This window comes from Chiloscyllium plagiosum, unplaced genomic scaffold, assembly GCF_037043375.1.
Source record: "Chiloscyllium plagiosum isolate Xiang-an unplaced genomic scaffold, Cpla_swu_hap1 HiC_scaffold_21, whole genome shotgun sequence".
Classification (NCBI taxonomy): Eukaryota; Metazoa; Chordata; class Chondrichthyes; order Orectolobiformes; family Hemiscylliidae; genus Chiloscyllium; species Chiloscyllium plagiosum.
In genome coordinates this window covers 95,704,436-95,727,684 of record NW_028270159.1, presented here as the reverse complement: position 1 = coordinate 95,727,684, position 23,249 = coordinate 95,704,436, and positions in this window count along the sequence as shown.

Here is a 23,249-nt window from a genome sequence, read left to right as displayed (position 1 = left end):
CGCACTTTAAAGAACCCCTTTGTTTGATCGAGTGAGAAACCTTCCTGATAGGTTCAATATATACTGTCACTGTCCCGTCTGCAACTAACCCCCTCTCAGACGTGTGGTCTGATTCCAAACCCCCTGCCAAACTAGTTTAAACCCGCCAGAATCGCACAAGCAAACCTCCCAAACAGGCCATTTGTGACCCTCCAGTTCAGGTGCAACCTGTCCTTCATGTACAGGTCCCACTTTACCCAGAAGGTATCCCGATGCTCTAGGTATCTGAAGGCCTCCCTCCTGCACCAGCCTCGCAGCCACGTGTAAAGCTGCATTTGCTGACTGTTCCTCATCTCACTAGCTCGTAGCGCTGGTAGCAAACCTGAGATCACTGCTCTACTCGTCCCGCTCTTCAGCTTCCAAACTAACTCTCTGTCGTCACTTTTCAGATCCTCAGTCCCTTTCCTGGCTATATCGTTGGTGCCAAATGATCTGGTTTCCACAGCATTCTGTGGCAAGGAATTCCACAATTTCACCACTCTCTGGCTAAAGACGTTTCATCTTATCTTCATTCTAATGGATTTTCCCTTTGCTCTAAGCCTGCGCCCTCCTGCCAGTGCAAACGTCCTCCCAATTTTGTCTGTATCCAGGTCATTCAGTATTCTGTAAGTTTCAATTGGATCCCCCCATATCCTTCTAATCTCCATCGAGTATAAACCCAGAGTTCTCCAATGTTCCTGATGTGTTAAGCTTTTCATTTCTGGTGAACCTTCTCTTGACACACACCAAGGCTAATGCATCCTTCCTGATGTATGAGGCACAAAATACTGGAAATGTGGTCTGATCAGAGCCTTAGAAAGCCTCAGAATCCTCACCATTATATCCTACTCCTCTCGAAATGAATGACAACATTGTATCTGCCTTCTTAACTGACTCAACCTGCAAGTTTATCTAAGGTGAATCCTGGGCTTGGAATCCAAGTCCCTTTAATACTCAGATTTCTGATTTTGTTCCCCATTTAGTAAATAGTCCATGCCTGTGTTCTTCATTACCAAAGTGCATTACCTCACACTTTCCAACATTGTGTTCCATCTGCTACTCCTTTTCCCACTCTCGTAAACTGTCGAAATCTTTCTGCAGGCTCCCTGCCTCCTCAAAACTGCATGCCCCTCCACCTATCTTTGCATCATCTGCAAACGTAGCCAGAATGACTTCTGCTCCGCCACTCAGATCATTAACCTATAAAGTGAAATGTTGTGGTCCCAACGTTGGGTCTTGTGGAAAACTTCGAGGAGAAATTTAGGACAGTAGATGCTGGAATGCAGAGCTGAAAATGTGTTGCTGGAAAGCACAGCAGGTCAGGCAGCATCCTAGGAGCAGGAGAATTGACGTTTCGGGCATTATCCCTTCTTCAGGAATCCTGAAGAAGGGCTTATGCCCGTTACGTCCATTCGCATGCTCCTGGGATGCTGCCTGACCTGCTGTGCTTTCCCGCAACACATTTTCAGCTCTTGTGGAACACTGGTAGTCACCGGCTGCCGTCCTGAGAGGGACAATTTTATCCTCACTCTGCATCCTGCCATTGAGCCAACCTTTTATCCGTCCTGGTACCTGGCCTCTGACGCCATGGGTCCTTATCTTACTCTGCAGCCTCCTGTGCGGTACCATATCATAGGCCTTCTGGAAGTTCAGAGAAGTAACTCTCTTTGATCCAACCCATCATTAACTCCTCAAAGAATTCTCATAATCATGAGAGCAATGTAGGTTATTGAAATGGGGAGCAATCAGAAGGCCAGGGTCATTTCTACAGCCAGAGTGGAGATGTTCCTCAAAACAGTTTTTCTTTGGCTCACTAGTGTAAAGAAGACTGCATTGTGAGCAGCAATGACAGGAGACCGGATTGAAAGTGTACAAGTGAAATGCTGCTATATCTGGAAGGTGTGTTTAGGGCCTTGGAGAGTGAGGAGAGAAGTGGTGAATGGGCAAATGTTGCAGCTTCTGAATTTACATAGGAAGGTGCAATGGGGATGTGGGGAAGTGTTCGGGATAATGGAGGGTGCCACAGAAGGAGTGGCCCCTGTGAAATACTGACAGTGGACGGGAAGGGATGGTGCTGTCCTGCTGGAGGTGGTGGAAGCGGCGGAGAATGATTCATTGAATGTACATTCTAGTGCAGTAGGAAGTGAGAACAAGGGAGATCTATCATTGTTCTGCGAAGGAGGGGACGGAGTGAGGACAGAAGTGAGGGAGACGGGACAGACACAGTTGAAAGCTAAGTCCATCAGAGTGAAAGGATTTCTCGTTTGAGTGAAAAGGAAGACATGTGAAGCTTCCCAAAGGAATGTGGCATCATCGAGCAGAAATGACAGAGGCAGGGAAACTGGGAGAATGGAGGCACCCTCAGCTGATCATGTATTCAGCCACATACGTAGGTTCCCCCTCAAAGATTGAAAAGAGCCAGGCATTTCAAATGCAGATTTATGTCATATATCTGGTCAAACACGGAGTGTGAAAACAGACATAGGTGAAGGTCAGCAGATGTGTGTGTGTGTAGGGAGGGTATATTTAAGCAGGTACTGCTTAATAACGCTCAGTAATGATTGGCCCTGGTCAAAACGAAGATGATATGAAGATGTGAAGATGAACCACGCATGATGCACAAAGACTGTGAAGTATGCTAATCAATCACAAACTGAAGAATTCAGATTGGGGCGCTCTGGCGTCGGCCTCATTTGGGAAGTTTACTTTTGAAACCAGATGCAGATTGTATAAAACAAAATACAAAGAAAAATATTCCAAAACTGGCAAGAAATATGAAAAGAAACTAACCGCAAGAGTTTTCGCATATCAAATAAAAAAAACGTTCATGATGTATGTGTGACCCTTGGAAGAAAGGCAGGAAAGAAAATGTGGGACTGGGGAACTGACTGGGGAATGTGACTGGGGAACTGGTTTCAGGGAACAGGCAGAGAATTTAAAACAGTATTTTACATCGTTCCTCACAGGGGAAGGCACAAAGTGTTTCAACATTATAAACAAAATTGTAGTCAGATGAAAGTTTTGCATAGTCTCTAACAAAACGAACAAGGCCTTTCTCAAACAGAAAAGACCAAGGGGAAACAACTCATCAGCCATTCATAGCTTGCTTTAATAGAAGTGGTTACAGAGTGACTGATGGCACTGTGTCAAATATTCCATAACTCTCGAGAATACAGGCGTGTTCCAGTGAAACTGGCGAAACTCCACTGTGGCGCCTGTCTTCGCGAAGAGAGTGAGTCTTCAAGTTTTTAGGTGCTCCCTTTGTCTGAATTATGGAGCATATTTGAGAGGCTTAATGGCCTCATGAGGCACTTTCATCCTGAGTGATTTTGAAAAATGTAAAACTCTGCTCCTTCCTCTGATGCGTTACATATTGGGGGATGAACACTTTGCTAAAGTTGAATGATTTTGAAAATTATCTGGAACATTGTACAAACGACATCATCCAGAGAATTCTAAAAACAGCACTCATAAGAACATTTTATAAGCATGTGGGGGTATTGCGTAGGTGAGAAAGAGAGAGAGAGAGAAGGTGCTGCATTGCATTGGTGAGAGTGATGGAGCCTTATTCTGGGGAAGGCGCTAACAGATATACAGTGAGTGTGAGAGAGTAGAGAGAATATGGTGACCCTTATCCTGACAGAGCGGGGAAGGTTATTGATGCTTTTCCTGTATTGCTGGACTTTTCTTCGGACCGCAGATACTGCACTGAGCTGGGTGGTGTGCTCAGACCATGCTCGATGAGTGTGGTGGTGCGGCTCCCTCTGGGAAGAGAATCGTCCTGCTCTATACTAGACTATTCACCAGGACTTCCATGCCCCTGTCGACAAGCTGTGGTGTAATTTCCCTAATCTGCCATGCTCGGGGTAAACTGTGCAGGGCAGCTCCAAACTGAGAAAGCTTAACCGTGTGCCCATTGGCCTTTTAACGCTGGCAGCAGTGCCAGGGGTTCACTGAATATCCAGGGATACCCGGGCGATGGTGTGTAACTCCAACCATGATGGGTGGGAAAGTCGGGCTGGTATTGAATGGGAGGGACATCATGGGGTGGGTAGCTAATGAGGTGAGTTCGATAAGATAACACAAGGAAATTAGCTCTGCCTCGTGCAGACATTCCTTCTGTCGCACTCAATGAAAATGGCACTGAAACAAATTATTGTTCGATTTCGCCCAATGAGTCGAAGACTCTGCTCATCCTACTCCCAGTTGCAAAGCTGCAGGACAAATGCTTATCCAAAACTCTCCATCATCTTAACTTACACCAATATCCTGCTCACCCATCATTCCTGGAAACAGTGACCTATATTGCAAGATGCTATCGAAATGTTTTCATTTCACAATTTTTAAACCTACCATCAGATCCTTTTGTGAAATTCTCTCTCAATCTCCCCCTCGCTTTTAACCAAGCTCCTCCCATTTGTTGGTATTAAAACTAATTTCCCCGCCATCTCTCTCTGGCAGAGAGTTTCACATCCAAAGCACTCCTGTGTCATGCCACAATGTTGATATGGAGCTGTAAATAGAGGAGCTGCACATCCTGTCACTTGTAGCATGAGCTGCAAGTTTCCCCACGCTGGGCAGTGATCTAACACAGTGTTACTCAGCAATGCATTGATTGGTGTACACAGCTGTGTATGGTGGGAAGGTAACTGCTCCAGATTAATAGATAAATTCACTGCTATTCACTGCACAGCTCCACATGTTGCACGGATATCCAGTCCGTGTGTACAGAACAATGCCTTTGTGTGTTCTGCACAGCGCCCTGTGCTGAAAAGATTATCTAGTCCAAGTTTATAGATCGGTGCACTGTTGGACCGATAAGTAGTGAACAGTGTTCGATCCTGGACGGATTGCTGAGCAGTACACCAGCCTGGTCTACGCAGTGCTTCATGCTGAAGGAGCTAATACGTCTCCAGGCTGGATCTGAGAGGTGGATTCAGTATCCGATATAATTCCTGATATGATTATCACTCCTCCAGCTCGGCCCATTCCGCTGGTAAATGTGAGGTGATATGTTTCAGATAGACTTTACTTGGTCAAAATATTCGACATTAAGCAAAACACAATTTATTCGAATACTGTCGATAAAAGACATCAAAAGGAAGAGGAATTTGCAATAACTTAATTCTGTTGGAAAACTTAGCAGAATAATAGTTTACTTAATAGCTGTACAGTAACTGCTCCAACTACCGAAAGGGAAAACTAAGAATCCTGGTTCTGTGAGAGTTTGACTATCACTTCACCGGACCAGGCCGTGGCTGCAAGAACACAAGGAATGGACGGTATCTACATCGTCTATGGCTCTGTAGGTGTCTCTCAAAAATTCCTAAACCACCTTAGCCGTTAAATGCTGGACAGACAAAAGTCAAAGATAAGCATAAATCAATACAATTAAAAGATGCAGCAGGCCTGGTGATCAGACACAGACGGCCTCGGGAGCCCAGCAATTCCTACGCTGCCAAAACACAGCAGAATCATCGAGCTTGTGAAGAGAAAGAATTATCTCGCTCCCTCACCTGTATGTTTACAACTGGAGATATGCCATTAGACCAATAATCAGTGATATCAAAATCCCACCCACACCAAGTATTATTGTGATATATCAGAGTTGCCGTGAAATGGGTTAACTGGAGCTGTTTGTTCAGTGACTGTGATTAATATCAGTCTTCCTGGACCTAATTGGTTTACTGGAGTATTTCCCTCTTCCATAATTAGGGACTTCTTTCAACTTGTTATGCCATAGTATTTAGCGCAGAGTCAACCTCAACAAGATTGGGATCAGCAGCTACAGAGAAAGAGAGAGAGATCGGAATCTGAGAACATTAGAATGTTCCAACAATGGATTTGAATTTGAGAATATTAGACTGGAACCTTCCAACAATGGATCAGAATCTGAGAACATTAGACTGGAATGTTCTAACAATGGACCGGAGTTTATCCTGGGTACTTTACTGGCTTTCTCAGGATTGGCCACGATTACAGTTGCGGATACGAGCTGTACTGATGATTATTCAAGCTGGGTACTATCCCACCCTCGCTATTATTGGTGTTCCGAGTAAGCCTATCTCTGTCGATTCTATAAATGATGCTGCATGTTACTGATATTCTGGTTGATTATATTTAACAAATACATAAACTTTCAGTCACAAACGCCACTTCCTTCTCATGAATTTCCAAACTACTTACTCATAAACATCAGAGAAGGAACAAGACTGTTCGGAACGTTGAGTCTCTTTTTACTGTGAACTGTTTTTTGTCTCCATATTCTCTCTGTCATCAGACCTGCTGACACCCCCTTCATAATATCCACAATTTCCAGCTCTGCCTGAGTTCTGTTGCTGACTTCGCCATCACCTACCCCTTCGTTAACAACAGATTTTATGGCTCCAGTCTCTTCTGACCTCTCTTCCAGTTACAAATAGTTTGACCACAAGCTTGTTCTTGTCTCTACAGTTACTTCACAAGAGGGACTCTTAAACAGAATAATAATGTCACTGGCTGTGTAACTCAGAGGCACGGGTTATGACTCTAAAAGCATTGTCTGAAATCCTACCACAGTCGATGACTACATTTAAATTCCAATGACAAAAATTGGAATGAAACCTAATTTCACTCATGGCAACCATAAACCATCAAGATTTATTTTCTTATTTTATTAATAAACTTTGATAAAGAAACCTAACAAGTTTGCCCTGTCTGAACTAAGTGTCACCTCAGATCCACAACAATATGATTGCCTCCATATTGCCTTGACAACTGGCCGTGTAGTCAAGGGCAGGTAGGATGGACAACAAATGCTGCCCTTGCCAGTGCTGCTGGCATCCCGCGAAACAACAACATTAAAGGTGAAATAACCAAGGAAATGTGGATGCTGGCGATCTGAAATAAAATTCTCCACCGTCTGAAAGAAAGTTGGAGAATCTCAGCAGGTATAGCAGTCTGTTGGAAGAAACACAAATAGCGTTTCGAGTTCGGTGGACCTATCAAAACTGAATGCAACTGACAAATAATATTATTATATCAAGGATGGCTGGAAGGGTGAGCGGGAGTTTTGTGTTGAGTGGATGATGTCCAGCAAGAGAGAGAGAGAGAGAGAGAGGAAAAGCAAGCAAAATGATTGCTGATGATGGACTGGAAGGAAAACAGAATGGGAATTATTCTAACAATACCCCTTTTCACATATTCCTGAATATCATATTTATTATGGGATGTCCCTGCTTACCGTGAGTTATGTTCCTCTATCTCTCGTCTCGGAGTATGGTGATCAACTCCATCACCAATACTTATAGACGCTGAGATAGAGAGAAACGTAATGTTCCATTGTCAACTGTTTCTCGAGAGAGAGGAACTGTTACTGTGCGACTGTGTGGACATGTAACAGCTTTCTCAGCCAGGAAGGGAAACCGAGGGGACCGAGGCATTTTCAACATTTAATGGATGCACTATGGTTGTGGGGAATTGACTTGCTGCTGTCATCTAGAAAGTCAGTGGAGGCTCTGTGGATGGTGTTCTCAGGATTGTGATGTCAGCTACTGGGTTCATTCAGGGAGCCCCGAGGGTCTGGAGACTCCACTCTGAACACTGCATTTACAGTGTGGCTGGGGCCATAGTAAACAAATGGAGCTGAGACCAAAGAAGGGAAGCTGTGTAAACTGGGAGGAGCAGAGCACTGTACTATACTCTCTGGGATTTCCAGGAAGTTTTGTCTAAACTGCACCCATTCTGGTGTAAAAATTAAAACCAGCTTGTCTCAAAATTGAGGTGGCCATTGAGCTGTATCCCGTCCTTCAGTATAACCTATCGTCTCACACCAGGGACAGGACTGAGCTGACACTCACGATGAATTAAATTGGATTTATTCTGGAACTTTGCAGGCATCAGTGGGTAAGATATCCACCATCTCTGAAGTGCAGTCCTCCAACGTATTCACAAGCGATCATAAACCAGCTGCCTGCTGAGAGGAATGCGTTGGTTCCATCTCCACAGGGGAAGGTACAGAAACTAACTTCCAGATATATTAGGGAACAGAGTGATTGGTAAAAATGGAAACTGCAGGAAATCAGAATTACTAAAACGTATGTTATTGGAAATCTATTTGAATTGAAGCGTATGTTATTGGAAATCTATTTGAATTGAAGTTTCATAAGTTGCTGCATCTGATGAGCTACATCCCAGAGTGATTCAGATGAGAACAGAGCTAATGAAAGAATTCCTGATTATTCTTCAAAGCTAGTTAGATTCTGGAAAAAAATCTGCAGATTGGAAAACAACTATTGTAAACTTAAATATTTAAAATAGGATGGAGAGGGAAAACAGAAAACTAAACAGCTTGATGTCAGCTGTGAGAAAAATTATTGGAACGTTATATAAGGAACGTGACAACTAGATACTTGGAGAATAATGATATGATTCGTATATTCGGCCTAGATTCAGGAAAGTGAAATGGACTTTGACAAACCTGTTTGTGGATACTATCTGTTGTGACATCGACTGTTGAGAATCAATGGGAATGGAGTATTTGTATCTTTAGAAGACGCTTGACATGTTTGAATACAGGTGATTGGGGAACGTTCGAGTCCATGGGTAGGTAGGGGTGGAATATATACCACATGGATTAAAAATTGGGCAATGGAGATACGAGAAGAATACTGTTTTTCACTGTACTGAAGGATTGATGGGTGGCAGCAGGATCAGTGTTTGGACAATAGCTGTTCAATGGGTATAAAAATGATTTAGATGTGAACAACAAATATCATCATGTACATTTATATTTATTAAATGGTACATAGGTTGGCGAGTGCTTTTGTTGAAAAGGACCTGGATGTCCTTGGTCATATGTCACTGGCAGAATTCATACGGGGACAGGAAGTAAATGATATGTGGCTCTTCATGCAAAATGATTGAAGTACAAACGTTGGAATATCGTTCCCACTGATCGTGTTTTGTTGAGAGAGTATTTGGTGCATTGTGTAAAGATTTGGTCTGCTTTATAAACAATTATCCCTTTGTCACTGAGAGAGTGCAAAGTAGTTTGACCAGAGTAAACACTGGCATGATGTTACCATGAGGTGAGACTGCAGTAACTATGCGTTTAATCTGAAGCGCTGTGCGAGAATAAGAAGCTGAAGCTTGATGGGTATGGACAGAAACTGAATAGGGTGAAAAGTTCATACTTTTCATGAAGTGTTTGATTCACGACAGTTTACATGCATCTGCAGCGCCCCCATGTCGATTGTCAGAGAGGTACAGACTCTGAATGAACTCTGAACACTTGAAAGCGCAGTTACTGTGTGACACTGCATTGAATGTCACTTTGTACACAACCCTGTCAGCAGCCAAAATGCCTTCATTCTGAAACAGTTAGTTATTCCCCACCGGTTTCTGACATCCACGGAGACCATGGGTCTGCCTTCTTGGAGATGCAAGATAACTTGGAGAATGGCTAAAAAATGTTGGCTTCATTCCGACTGCCAGAAAACCATGTTAAAGTAACACATCTGTACCATGAGTAATTAAGCCATGTGGATCAATTTGGAGCAGTCTGTCTATGTAGCCCTTGCTCCATTTGTTTGTGATGTTGGAGCATCTCTGACATTTTCCTGTTCCTGCGTTAGTGTCTTGACAAGCTGAATTACCTCTTCCTCCTCCTTTGTAAGTGACTCCGGGTGTGAAATGGTTCTTTCTGTTCCCATGTACGTTACAGGCAGGAGGGACTGAATGGTCTATCCCTCTTTTTGCCCAGTAGTTTTGATGGGATGAATAGCTTCACCACATTCTTGTGAAACCAGATTGAGGTGCTGAATGAACTCGTCCTTTCACTGTGGAAATGTACTGTGCTGTTACATACACGTTACCCAGACTTTAACAGCACGATCTTGAATGTTGTCCAGGTCTTGCTGCACATGGTCACAGACTGTTTCAAGAGCTGAAGAGGGACAACTTGTCCTGAAAAGTTTGTAAACTTCAGTGAATGCCCAATCTTCTGCTGGTACGGTGGCTCAGTAGCTAACACTGCTGCCTCACAGCACCAGGGTCCCAGGTTCGAGTCGAGCCTTGGGCAACTATCTGTGTGGAGTTTGCACAGTCCCCACTTGTCTGCATGAGTTTCCTCCGGGTGGTCCGGTTTCCTCCCACAGTCCCAAGATGTGCACGCCAGAGGTATTGGCCATACTAAATTGTCCAGAATGTTAGGTGCATTAGTCAGACGGAAATGTGTTTGAGTGGGTTACTCTTCGGAGGGTCGGTGTGGGCCGAAGTGCCTGTTTCCACATTGTAGGGAATCTACTCTGCTCAGTTTGGATTCAATGGGCTGAATAGCCTCCTCCCACACTGTAGGGATTCTATGATGACAAACTGGAGATGCCTGGGCTGAGGAAGCTACGCTGAGGATCTCCTGCAGATGTGCCCCACGGCTAAGATGATTGATGCCCATCAATGATAATCATCTTCCCTTGTGCCATGAATGACTCCAAACAGTGTAGAAGTCATAATTAATTCTCATTAAGTGTGATTTTGTTCAGGCTCCTTGATGTCATCCTGAGTCAAATGCTGCCTTGAGTTCAGGGTCAGTCTCTCTTACCTGAGCCCCTGTGTTACCTCTTTTGTTCATATCAATAGGTCATGGTGCAGAAGCAGAGAACGTTTTCTTCAATCAGAGGGTAGTGAATGTCAGGAATTCTCTTGTGCAGAGAGGTAGGAGTGCTAGATCACTGAAAAGGACCAGTGGTGTCCCGCTGGTATTAGTTCAGTGACCTCTGCTCTTAAGTTATTTTCAAAAATGACTTGGATATTGGTATTGAAGAGTGGGCTAGTAAGTTTGCCGATGACACAAAGGTTGTTGGAATGGTACAGAATGTGGAGAGCTATTGTAGTTTGCAATGGGACATCGACAGGATGCAGCGCTGGGCTGAGAAGTGGCACATGGAGTTCAAACTTGCAAGCTCGAATGTGAATGCAGAATACATAGTTAAAGGCAGGTTTCTTGGCAGTGTGGAGAAACAGAGGGATCCATGGTGTCCGTGTCCACAGATCCCTCAAAGTTGCCTCCCAAGTTGATCGGGTTGTTAAGAAGGCGTCTGTTGTGTTGGCTTTCAGTTGCAGGAGGATTGAGTTTAAGAGCCGCGAGGTTATGCTGCAGCTCGATAGAGCCCTACTCAGACCGCACAGGGAATATTGTGCTCAGTTCTGGTCTCCTCATTATAGGAAGGATAAGAAGCTTTCGACAGTGTGAAGAGGAGATGTACCAGGATGCTGCCTGGACTGGAGGGCAGGTCTGACGAAGAAATCGTGATAGAGCGAGGGCTGTTCTCATTGGAGGAAAAATAGATGAGTGGTGACGTGATGGAGGTGTACACGATGAAGACAGGCAGAGAGAGAGTGAACAGCCAGAGACATTTTCCCATGGCAGAAATGTCTATCATTAGGTGGCATAATATTAAGGTAATTGGTGGAAGTTTTAGGGGAGATATCAGAGGTAGATTCTTTACACAGAGAGTGGTGGTTGTGTCGAATGCACTGCCAGCGGTGGTAGTAGCATCAAATACGTGAGAGAAACTTGAGACTCTTGGATAGGCACATGGAACAAAGTGAATGGAAGCATGTAGGTTAGTCTTATCTGAGAGTAGGATAAAGGGTGCAATATCGAGGGCTGAAGGTCCTAACTGCATGCATTCTTGTAGAACTCTGAGCTCAAAAACTGCATGAATTCATGTAAAACTCCGTTATCCCACTTTTTAGCTTAGAATCAATCTAAATATCATGGCATAGTCAGAGAACACAGGGAGCTAACACCTTCAACATTTTGTCTAGCTATCACCATTGTTCACAGCTCACCTGAGAATGCAACTTTTTTTTAAGAAAAGGTTTTGTGATTTACACATGAAAGAAGTAAAACTATCATGGTATTCTAACAGATGAAAGGCTTAACAGACAATCAATTTTTCCGTATATAATTTCAGTTACATCACACTGTAAATTTTTGTTATAAATTCTGTGTTACGATCGAGCCCTCCACTATCACCTGATGAAGGAGCGATGTTACAAAAGCAAGTGTGCTTCCAATTAAACCTGTTGGACTATAACCTGGTGATATGTGATTTCTAACTTTGTACACCCCAGTCGAACACCGACATCTCCAAATCAGTCCTGTTCTTTGTTCTGTGTTCTATGGAAGTGCTCAAGAAGACTTGGACATTGAGGAAGATTTCAGACTTGGAGCAGGTCAGCCTTGATCTTAAGAAGGGCAAGGCAGGCTTGGGATGGGAATGACCTGCCCCTGTTTCTGATGTTCTCCCATTCTGTTATTGGAAAGTTAGTTGGTGTTACTTTCCTGGAAGGTCTTTTATGGAATGTTGCAATCAGGGAGACCCGTGGATTTTGTGAGTCATCAATGGGTGAGATTTGGGGACTGTATTCACAGTGAATCTGGCTCTACAACATGATCAACAAATGAAGCACAAGATACGGAGAGGGGAACCCCTGTAAAGAGAAATGAGCAACCTCTTCCATATCCAGCCTGGGTCTTCCAATTACATTTTCCATATCTCCCAAACCGAGTAGGACAGTCTTGAGGGACCGAATTGTTTCCTCTATTTCTGTGCACCATGCTATAACAATAAGTGGACTCTAACTGCTCCTGTCTAGCAGGTTAGAGGCGTTGAATGGGACACAGAAACATGGGACTGAGGAGCAGTAGTGCGTCATTAGAGAATTTGAGCCTTCTCCACCAGGCATTAAGATTGTCGCTGATCAGATTGTGGTCTCAGTCTCATTGTCCTGTCTGTGTCCCATTATCCGTGACACACCTGTCTGTCTAATCTTTAACTAACTCATCTGTGAATACTTATAATCAGGGAGGCACCACAAACTTCCGGGGAAGAGAATTCGAATGGCCCTTTTAGAATTCTTCCTCATCCCGCTGTGAAAATAAGACAATCATACAGCGTGGAAACAAATCCTTTTTGTCCAATTTGTCCATGCCAATCTGGCATCTGAATCAGATCTCGTCCCACTTGTCAGCATTTGGCCCACATCCCATGATCTATTCCTATTTATGTACCTATCCAGTTACATTTTAAACGTGTAGTTGTACCCGCTTTCACCACTTCCTCTGACAGTAAACCCACCAGCCTCTGTATGGAAAGGTTTCCCCTCAGGTCCCTTCTAAGTCTTTGCCCTGTCACCTTCACCCTATGCCGTCTAGTTCTGGACGTCCCTACACTGGGAAAAAGATCTTGCCCATTCAGACTATCCATGCTCCTCAGGACTTTATTAATCCTCTGTCATGTCACCATTCAGCCTCTGGCAGTCCAGGGGAAAAAGCCTCAACCTGTTCATCATCTTCATGTAGCTCAAACCCTCAGGTTCCAGAAAACCCTTGTAAATCTTTTCTGCACCCGTTCAAGCTTAACAACATCCATCCTTTAGCAGAGTCAACTGATATGTATACAGTTTTCTTAAAGTGGCCTCACCTACGTCCTGTACAAGCGCAACATGCTACTCCAAGTCCTATTCTCAATGTTCTGACCGATTAAGGCAAGCATGTCAACCACGTTCCTCACTACGCTACCGACCTAAACTCCACTTATGAGGAACTATGAATCTTCACCCGTAGTTCTCTTTGTTAAGCAACATTCCCCAGGGCACTACCCCGCTTTAACTTACCAAAATGTAAAACCTCACAAATATCAAAACTAAACTCCATCTGCCAGTCCTTGGCTCATTGATGGTCAAGGATCCCGTTATATTCTGAGATAATCTTCTTCACTGTCCACTGAACCAATTTGGTGATGTTATCTGTAAACTTACTAACCATGCCTCCGATAATCACATCAAAGTTGTTATGTTCGTGACGAAAAGCAGTGAGCTCAGCATTGATTTTTTTCAGAACACCGCTGGCCACAGGTCTTCAGTCTGGAAAACAATCCATTACCTTCAATCCAATTTTGTATCCAATTGTTTAGCTTTTCCTCGATTACATATAACCTAATTTTAGTAATCGGTCTACGATGGGGAACCTTATTAAATGCCTTGCTGAAGTCTCTGTAAAAATTGTACACCACAGTGTCTTCTTCAATCTCGTCACCTCTTCATAATACTCAATCACATTAATTCGACATGATTTCCATCACACAAATCCATATTGACTATCCCTAATCATTCCTTGTCCTTCTAAATAAATGCAAATTATATCCCTCAGAATCCCCTCCAAGGAACTCCTCGTCTCTGACGTTGGCTGATTGAGTCGATAATTCCCTGTGTTGTTTTGGCTCACTGCTCCCTTTTCTAGCCCCACTCCTCCACTGCCCACAAAAGAACAATTATAACTATGTTGGTGCTATGGCCAATGATATAGTTCTCAGAGTGTGTCAGGGTCAGTGTTAGGAACAAATCAGGCAGATTTCTTTAATCTACTAAAACAACGTGTCTATGACGAAAACAAACTATGATGGAAAGAGGAATGACGAGTGGATATTGCAAATATGTACAGTGATATTTCCCTTTGAAAAATACTGAGAAACGCACACACACACAGACAGACACACACACAGACACACACACACGCACGCACACATACGTATTGTCGATAACAAACTAAAAAGCAAAATATCTGCAAAGTTAACTTGAAAGAACATTGTCCAAATATGATTCGAACTTCTGACCTAAGGAAAAATGAGAGTTTGACCCAAATGCTGTTCAACTTGTAGAGTCATCAAATCCTACAGCATGGAGAGAGGCAAATAGGCCCTTTGGCCCAAACTCGTCCATGCTGACCCAAATATCAAACCACACTAAACTCATTTCCCAGCACTTGGCCCATAGCATTCTCGACCTTTTCTGTCCATGTACTTGCCCAAATGCCATTTAAATATCGTTAATATAAATGCTTCAACCATTTCCGTTGGCAGCTCATTCCCTTTGTTAACCACTCTCTGTGTAAAACAGTTTCCATCAGTTTCCCTTTTATTCTTTCCCCTCTGACCTTAAACTGATACTCTCCCCTCCTTGATTCCCCAACTCTCGGAAAAAAAGGTTGGGTCCATTCACCCTATCCATGTAAACTTCTATAAGACCCCACTCCTGTGCTCTAAAGAAAAAAGTCCTCGCTTGTCCAACCTCTCCCTATAATTCATACTGTTGGGTCCTGGCAACATTTTTGCAAATTCCGTCTGACACATTCCAAATTAAAAACATCCTTCCGATTGCAATGTGACTAAAACTGAACACAACACTACAAGTGCAGACTCATCAACATCCAGTATAACTGCAACATAACTTCCCAACTGCTCTCCTCCATGTCCTGACCGATGCTTGTTAGTGTGGCAAAAGTCTTCTTCACTGCCATGTCTAACTATGACCCCAATTTCTGAGAACGGTGGACCTAAACTCCATGGTCCCTCTGCTCAACTACACTCCTTAAGGTCCTACCAATCACCATGAAACTCCTACCTTGATCTAACGTTGCCAAAATATTCCTCAGTCCACTTCTCCAGTTTGATCAAGGTCCTGCTGCAATTTCTGATATACTTCCTCACTGTCCACGATACCAGCTATTTTAGTGTCATCTTCAAGTTTCCTAACCATGCCTTGTACATTCGCAAGGATATCATTGATACAGATAACAAACAGCAACGGGCCCAGCAGCGACCCCTGAGGCACTTCATGTGTCACAGGCCTCCAGTGCAAGCAGTACCCTCTGCTTACTACCATCAAGCCAATTGTGTGTCCAATTTGCCAGCTCCCTCTGGATTCCATGCGATTCAAACCTTCCGGACCAGCCTATCAATGGCAACCTTATCAAAGGCCTTACTGAAAACCACACAGTCTACCGCCCTACCCTTATCAACATTCCTGGTCACTTCATCAATGACCTCAAACAAATTTGAGTGGCATGATTTCCCACTCACAAAGCCATGCAATCGTTCCAGTCTAAAAACAACTATTAATAATAATTATTAAAATTAATAATATCAAACTAATAAATAATAATAAGATGACACTTTCAGTGGAGAATAAATTATCCATGGTATGTGATATTGGAACGTGCATCATGGGTGAAGGGCAGAATAGATTTTGTACCTGTGTCATTGAACTGTGATGAAAAAAAGGAAGGGTGGCATGGTGGTTCAGTGGCTAGTACTGCTGTCTCATAATGCCATGGATCCGGGTTTGGTTCCAGCCTCGGGTGACTCTCTGTGTGGAGTTTGTAAATTCTCACTGTGTTTGTGTGTGTTTCCTCTGGGTGCTCCATTTTCCTTCCACAATTCAAAGATGGAAAAGTCAGGTGAATTGGCCATGCTAAGTTACCCATAGTGTTGTGTGCATTCGTCAGGGGTAAATATAGGGTAGGGGAATGGGACTGGGTGGGTTACTGTTTGGAGGGTCGTGTGGTCTTGTTGTGCCAGACGGCCTGTTTCCATACTGTAGGGAATCTGTCAAAAAAACTATTTCTAAACAAATTTCCAAATGCTTGAATATCGCATCCCTCAGAGTCTTCTCAAGTAACCTACGTACCACCGATGTTAGACTTCCTGGTCTATCGATCCCAGATTTTTCTTTGCTTCCCTTCTTGAATAATGGCACAACAATTGCTAATCTCCAATATTCTGGAACCTAAACTGTAGCTAACGATGATGCAAAAATATCAACCAGGGTCCCCGTAGTTTCTTCTGTAGCCTCTTGCAGTGTTCTTGGATGTATCTGTTTAGGGCCAGGAGATTTATCCACCTTCATGCATTCTAATGCATCCAACACGTCCTCTCCCGTGATATTGACTCATCCCAAGATAACACTACGACTTTTGTTAACCTCCCAATTTTCATGTATTTCTCCACGGTAAAGACAGACGAGAAATATTCATTGAGAATCTCGCAAATCTCCTATGGTTCTAGACATGCATGTCCATTTTGGACTTTGAGGGGACATATTCTCATTTAGCTGTTCTTTTTACTTTAATATACTTAATGAACCTCTTTGGATTCACCCTAATCTTCTCAGCCAAAGCTATCTTGTGCCCCCTTTTCGCCCTCCTGATTTCGTTCTTCAGTAAACTACTGTATCTGCTGTACACCTGCAGGTATTCCCTCGGTCCCAGCTGCCTGGACCTGAGCCACGCCTCCTTTTGGCTGGTCAAAGCCTCAATATCTCCTGACATCCGAGGTTCCCTCTTCCTACCAACCTTGCATTTTACCCTCACAGGAACATCTCGACCTTGAACTGTAGACATTTCACATGTAAAGTCCTCCCACTTGCAGGAGGTCCCTTCGCCTACAAACAAACTCCTCCAACCAACCCCTACAAGCTCCTGTCTAATTCAATCAAAATTCGCCTTGCCCCAATTTTGAACTTGAACATGTGGAGCAGTTTTGTCCTTCTCCGTAACTATTTAAAAAATAATAGAACTATGTTCACGGGTCCCAGAAGACTCCCCCACTGTCACCTCAGTCACCTGCCCTGCCCTAGATCTTAGAGTAGGTCAAGTTTCGTCCCTTCCCGAGTTGCACCCTCTACTTACTGCTTGAGGAAACTATTCTGAACACACTTAATAAATACACCGCATCCCAGTCCTTAATTCTCTGTCATTCCCAGTCTATGTTAGGAAAATTAAAATCTCCTACTAATGCAATCCTATTGGCCTTGCAGTCTCCCAGTCTGTCTGCATATTTTTGTTCCCCTAATTCCTCGTTTACTGTTTGGGGGCCTATAGTACAATCCAAATTTATCAACATTCCCTTCTTAATTATTAGCTCCCCAGATTAATTCTCTCAGGATTATCCAAGTGTTATTTTATCACTGATTACTGCTGTGATACTCGCCTTAATCAAAAAAAGAAACTCCCCGTCCCCTCCTTCCACCGTCTCTGTCCCGCATAAAGCACCTGTACCCTGGAACATTAAGCTGCCGGTGCTATCCCTCCCTTACTCATGTTTCAGTAATGGCTATAATATCCCAGTCCCACGCACCGATCCATGCCCTGAGTTCATCGGCCTTGCCTGTCAGCCATCTTGCATTGAAACAGTTGCAATTTAATCCAACAGGCATTCCTTGCTCCCTGTCGTTGTCTAGCCTTACCTGTCTCTTCATTTTACTGTTTCTGATTACTGTATCTCTTTCCAGCCTCGCACATGCCTCCCTGCTGTTGAGGATTCCACCAGTCCCCAACCCCAGCCAATCTAGTTGAAACCCTCCCTTGCAGCAGTTGTAAACTGGCCTGCCAGCATATTGGTCCCCTTCCACCTCAGGTACAACCCGTCCTTCCTGAACACGTCACCTTCCCCCTCAAACGATCCCAGTATTCCAAAACTCTCTGCCCCCTGCACCAATTCATTAGCCACCCCTTCATCTGCCCTATAATCCTATTCTTACCCTCACTAGCACAGAGAACTGGAAGTAAACTGGATATTACCTCTGTCTTTTATCCTTTTCCCTAGCTCTCTACAAGCACTCTGCAGGATGTCATCACTATTTCTACCTGCGTCACTCTGTCCTTTGTACCAATGTGCACAATGACTTCTGTCTGCTTCCAGCCCACTCCCACCCCCACCCCCAACAACCCCCGGTGAGAACGTTCTGCAGCCGCTCTGAGACATTTTGGACCCTGGGCATGTGGGAGGCTACACACCATCCCGGATTCCCATTTCCAGCCACAGAATCTCCTGTCCGTTCCCCTCACTATCGAGTCGGATAATTACTTCTGTTGTTATTCTGCTTGCACAGCCTTCTGACAATGGGATTTCTTCATGAAACAGTTGAATTTGGCTGAATTGTTTTGCTTCAGATAATGGGGAGATTCCAATGCATCCTCATCAGGAATCCTCCATTAGTGAGAAAGACGAATGGGCTTTTTTTCACTCCCACACATTGCTGTGATGAGCGATCGTGAAACAGAAAGGGAGCAATAGAATGTTTCTCCACAGATAGGCTACATTTTCCATCTGTAAGTTAAATCAGTCACGTTATCAGTCCCACACTGGACTCTGTGAGCTCTTCTTGAACATTGTCCGAACTATATGACTCCATCACATTCTCGACTCCAGGTCAGTGCATTATTGCAGAATCAATTCATTAACAATGAATGGTCCTACTTGTTTTGAAGATGTGTTAATATGTGCTTGCATAATGTAAAAGTAAGCGTTTCATGTCTTCACAATATCTGTGTTAAAATGAATATTCTTAAACATATACAGTAATTGCTGGAAAAGCTCAGCCTGTCTGTCAGCATGTAGGAACAGAATTCAGAGTTCGATTTTTCGGTCCAATGACCTTTCCTTTGAACCTGACTTATTCTTAAAGTATTTCCCCAGTTTTATTCTCCCACACAAGAAGAAATATCCATCCGGTATTCACCAACTACACTCTTCTCAAGATGTTGTATGGTCAATAAAACATCCCTCATTCTCAGGCCGAACTGTTAATTCTTCACAACGTAATGCCTTCATCCCAAGAATGAGTAAAGAGAAACATATTTGAAAAGTTTTGAAAGCAATTTTGTTTTTTTTTTAGTTTAGGCAGTTATAACTACACATAAAACAACAGATATAATCTCAACAATGCCCTGTACTGATGCAGAAAACATCGCTAAGATCATACCCAACACCCCTTGCACGAAACAGGATCATGACATTTACCTTGCTACATCTTCAGGTTAATTTGATGTGATTCATGTACTAAGACACACAAATCCCTCTGTAACACTGAGTTCTGCATTCTCCTTGCATTTAAATAAATTTCTGCTGTTTCGTCTTTTCCACAAAAAAGAAAGTTTCCATCACATGTATATTGTACTGTTTATTTTTACTGAAACTTTGCTCACAGCCATCCTCTGTCTGTATGCCATTGCTTGTTGCTGTGCCCTCCCCCAGTCTGTGTCCCATTGCAGACGTTCTGCACTCCCACTGTGTCCCATTGCAGAAGCACTGCCCTCCTCCGTCTGTATCCCATTGCTGATGCTCTGCCTCCCCGTCTGGATCCAATAGCAGACCCTCTTCCCTCACCCATCAGTATCCCATTGCTGACGCTCTTCCCTCCCCCTATCTGTATCCCATTGCAGATACTCTGCCGTCCCCCTGTCTATATCCCATAGCAGATGCGCTGCCTCCCCTGTCTGTGTCTCATTGCAGACGCTCTTCCCTCCCCCTGTATGCATCACGTTGCAGACGCTCTGCCCTTTCCCTGTCTGTATCCCATTGCCGAGGTGCATCCCTCCCCAGTCTGTCTCCCATCGCAGACGTTCTTCACTCCCCCTGTCTGTGTCCCATTGCAGATACTCTGCCGTCCCCCTGTCTGTGTCCCATTGCAGAGGTGCATCCCTCCCCAGTCTGTCTCCCATCGCAGACGTTCTTCACTCCCCCTGTCTGTGTCCCATTGCAGACACACTGCCCTTCCCCTGTCTGTATCCCATTGTAGACGCACTGCCCTCGCTCTGCCATCAGCTGTCTGTATCCCATTGCAGACGCTTTTCCCTCCTCCTGTCTGTATCCCTTTGCAGACGCTCTGACCTCCCTTGTCTGTATTCCATTGCATACGCCCTGCCCTCCCCCGACTGTATCCCACTACAGACAGTCTTCCCTCCACTGTCTATATCCCATTGCAGACGCTCTGCCCTCCCCTTGTCTGTATCCCATTGCAGACGTTCTGCCCTCCCCACGTCTGTATCCAATTGCAGGTGATCAGTCCTTCACCTGTCTATATCCCATTGCAGGCGCTCTGCCCTCCCCTTGTCTGTATCCCATTGCAGACGCCCTGCCCTCCCCCTGTCTGCATCCCATTGCAGACGCTCTGCCGTCCCCTGTCTGTATCCCATTGCAGACGCCCTGCCCTCCCCCTGTCTGTATCCCATTGCAGACGCTCTGCCGTCCCCTGTCTGTATCCCATCGCAGACGCTCTGTCTCCATTTGACATCTTATTGAATGACTATCCTAGGGCATGAGCAAACTGAGCTCCATCTCCTTCATCCGGTTCATTAGAACAGATTGCAATTTGTTGATGACCTCATACAGATCCCTGAAGAATTCCACTCGTTACAGCTTTCCAAACACAAAATGAGGAATGATCTCTACTCTGTATTTCCTGACAGCTACCCAGGGCGCCCCTGCTTCTGCATAACAGCCTGGGATGGTTATATGGCGTTTCCCTGTGCTGTGTAATTTACTGAATGCTTCATTCTGTTTGATGCGGCCTGTTTGGTGCAGCCCATTTTGCCGAAGACCCATTTAGGTGCAGAACCATTTCAGCGCAGCTCATATTTATTCCTTTTCAGGCTTCGATAAAAGCATTAATCAAAGCAATAAAAATAAAAATAATGTTTATTCCCTTTAGTGAAAATATTAAAAAGACAATTGAGTAAGTACAACATTGACTCAGAGTTTTATTTCAGAGCTAAAATGATAATTGGCCTTGTATTTATTCCGATTGAAAAAATTCATGCAGCTATTCAACATTTGTCTGATGCGCTTCCAGATAAATTGCAACCGCTGCTGGACTGGTTCGAGGATAACAATGCAGGTAGAAGATTACACAGAGGAAATGGTCGGCGTTCACTGCTTTTACCATTTGGAATGTGGAATTTATATGAAAGAACTTTAAACAATGAGGACAAAATAAACAATAATGCAGAAGCTGCCCACAGGGGCTGACAATGCGAACTTGATGTGGAACATCCAGTTATTTGGAAATATATTGACAGTTTACGAAAAGTTCAGACAGGAGGGGACATTTACTATGAGCATTTGATAGCAGGGCACGATATTCCGTTGAAATTAAAGAAGCAGATGCTAGAATACAAACACTCGTAAGAAGATTTAGTGAGAGAAATGATGTCGAGTATTTACTAGGGATTGCCCATAATTTTGAATGAACGTCATGGTTTAGATTTTTCGTAATGAACTTATATCGTTTATTGTTTTCTTTTTAACATTTTTACTGAAGATAATAAACATTATTTTTATTTTTAGTCTTTCATTAGTGCTTTTAACTAAGCCTGAAAAGTGAGAGAGATGAGATTGGAAATGCCAGCGAGTTTAAATTGAGAATTGCTCTTTACTGAACATTGCTGCTTACTTGGTTGGTGGGACGTCGATGTTTCAGAATCTCCACACAAGGTGTCCTGGTCCTCTCTGGCTCTTTCCAGGATCCTCCCCACATCTCGAGTTAGAGGGTGAGGGAACGGATATCGGGCACTCTAAAACCCGGCTTGGCCCTTTATGTCATATTCCAGGATGTTTCTCCTGGAATGGGAGAACAGAAGGGACGAAGTGAGGGTGGGAGTGGGTGTCACTGCTGTCAATGCTGGTATAGGGGAAGGGGCAAGGGTGAGAGGTCCGGAGGGAGTCTGCCCACAGTCTTGTATCCATGCAGTGGTATTAGTGTGCGGCGCTATTGCGTCAGTGACAGAAAAAGTGGGGGAAGGAAGGTGCTGAAGTCAACAGTGAGTGTGATCGTGCTTGAGCCTTATTTGAAGATAGAGTGTGAGCCTTGTTCGGAGGTATGTGTTAAAACAGATATACAGCGAGTGCGAGGGAGCAGAAGAATATGGTGACACTTATCCTGGCAAAGTGGGTGGAAAGAATATTGATGCTTGTCCTGTATTGCTGACCAATTCTTCAGATCGTCTCAGCGTTGAGGTGAGTCTCCCGGAAAGTCTTGTCCAAGTCTATCGCTAATAACGCCACAGACCCTTTCCCTCACTTCCCACAGAATCATTTTGGGTGGATCTTACAAATAGCAAGATGAAGCAAACATTAGTGTGTTATATATCAAAACTAAATCTGTCACGTAAATACTTTACAACATATGCTATGGAAATTAGGTATGCAAGTATATGCAAGGGGGATCAATGACACAGTGATATTATCGCTGGGCTCTTAACCCAGAGACCCAGGTAATATTCTGGGGACATGAATTCAAATCCTGCCATGGCAGATGATGGAATTTGAATTCAATATGTATCTGGAATCAAGCGTTTATGATGACCAGGAATCCGTTGTCGATTGTTGGAAAAACTCTGGTTCACTGCTGTCCTTGAGTGCAGGATACTGCTGTCCTTACCTGGTGTGACCTGCATGTGACTCCAGACTCAAGACAACGCTGCTGACTCTTAACTGCCCTCTAGCATGGGCAATAAATGCTGGTAATCCAGCGACGCCCTCATCCTGTGAATGAGGAACAAATAATCGTGGTGCTGCAGTAATAATAGATGGTCTCAAATTGCACCGAAACTGCAGTGACTACTAATA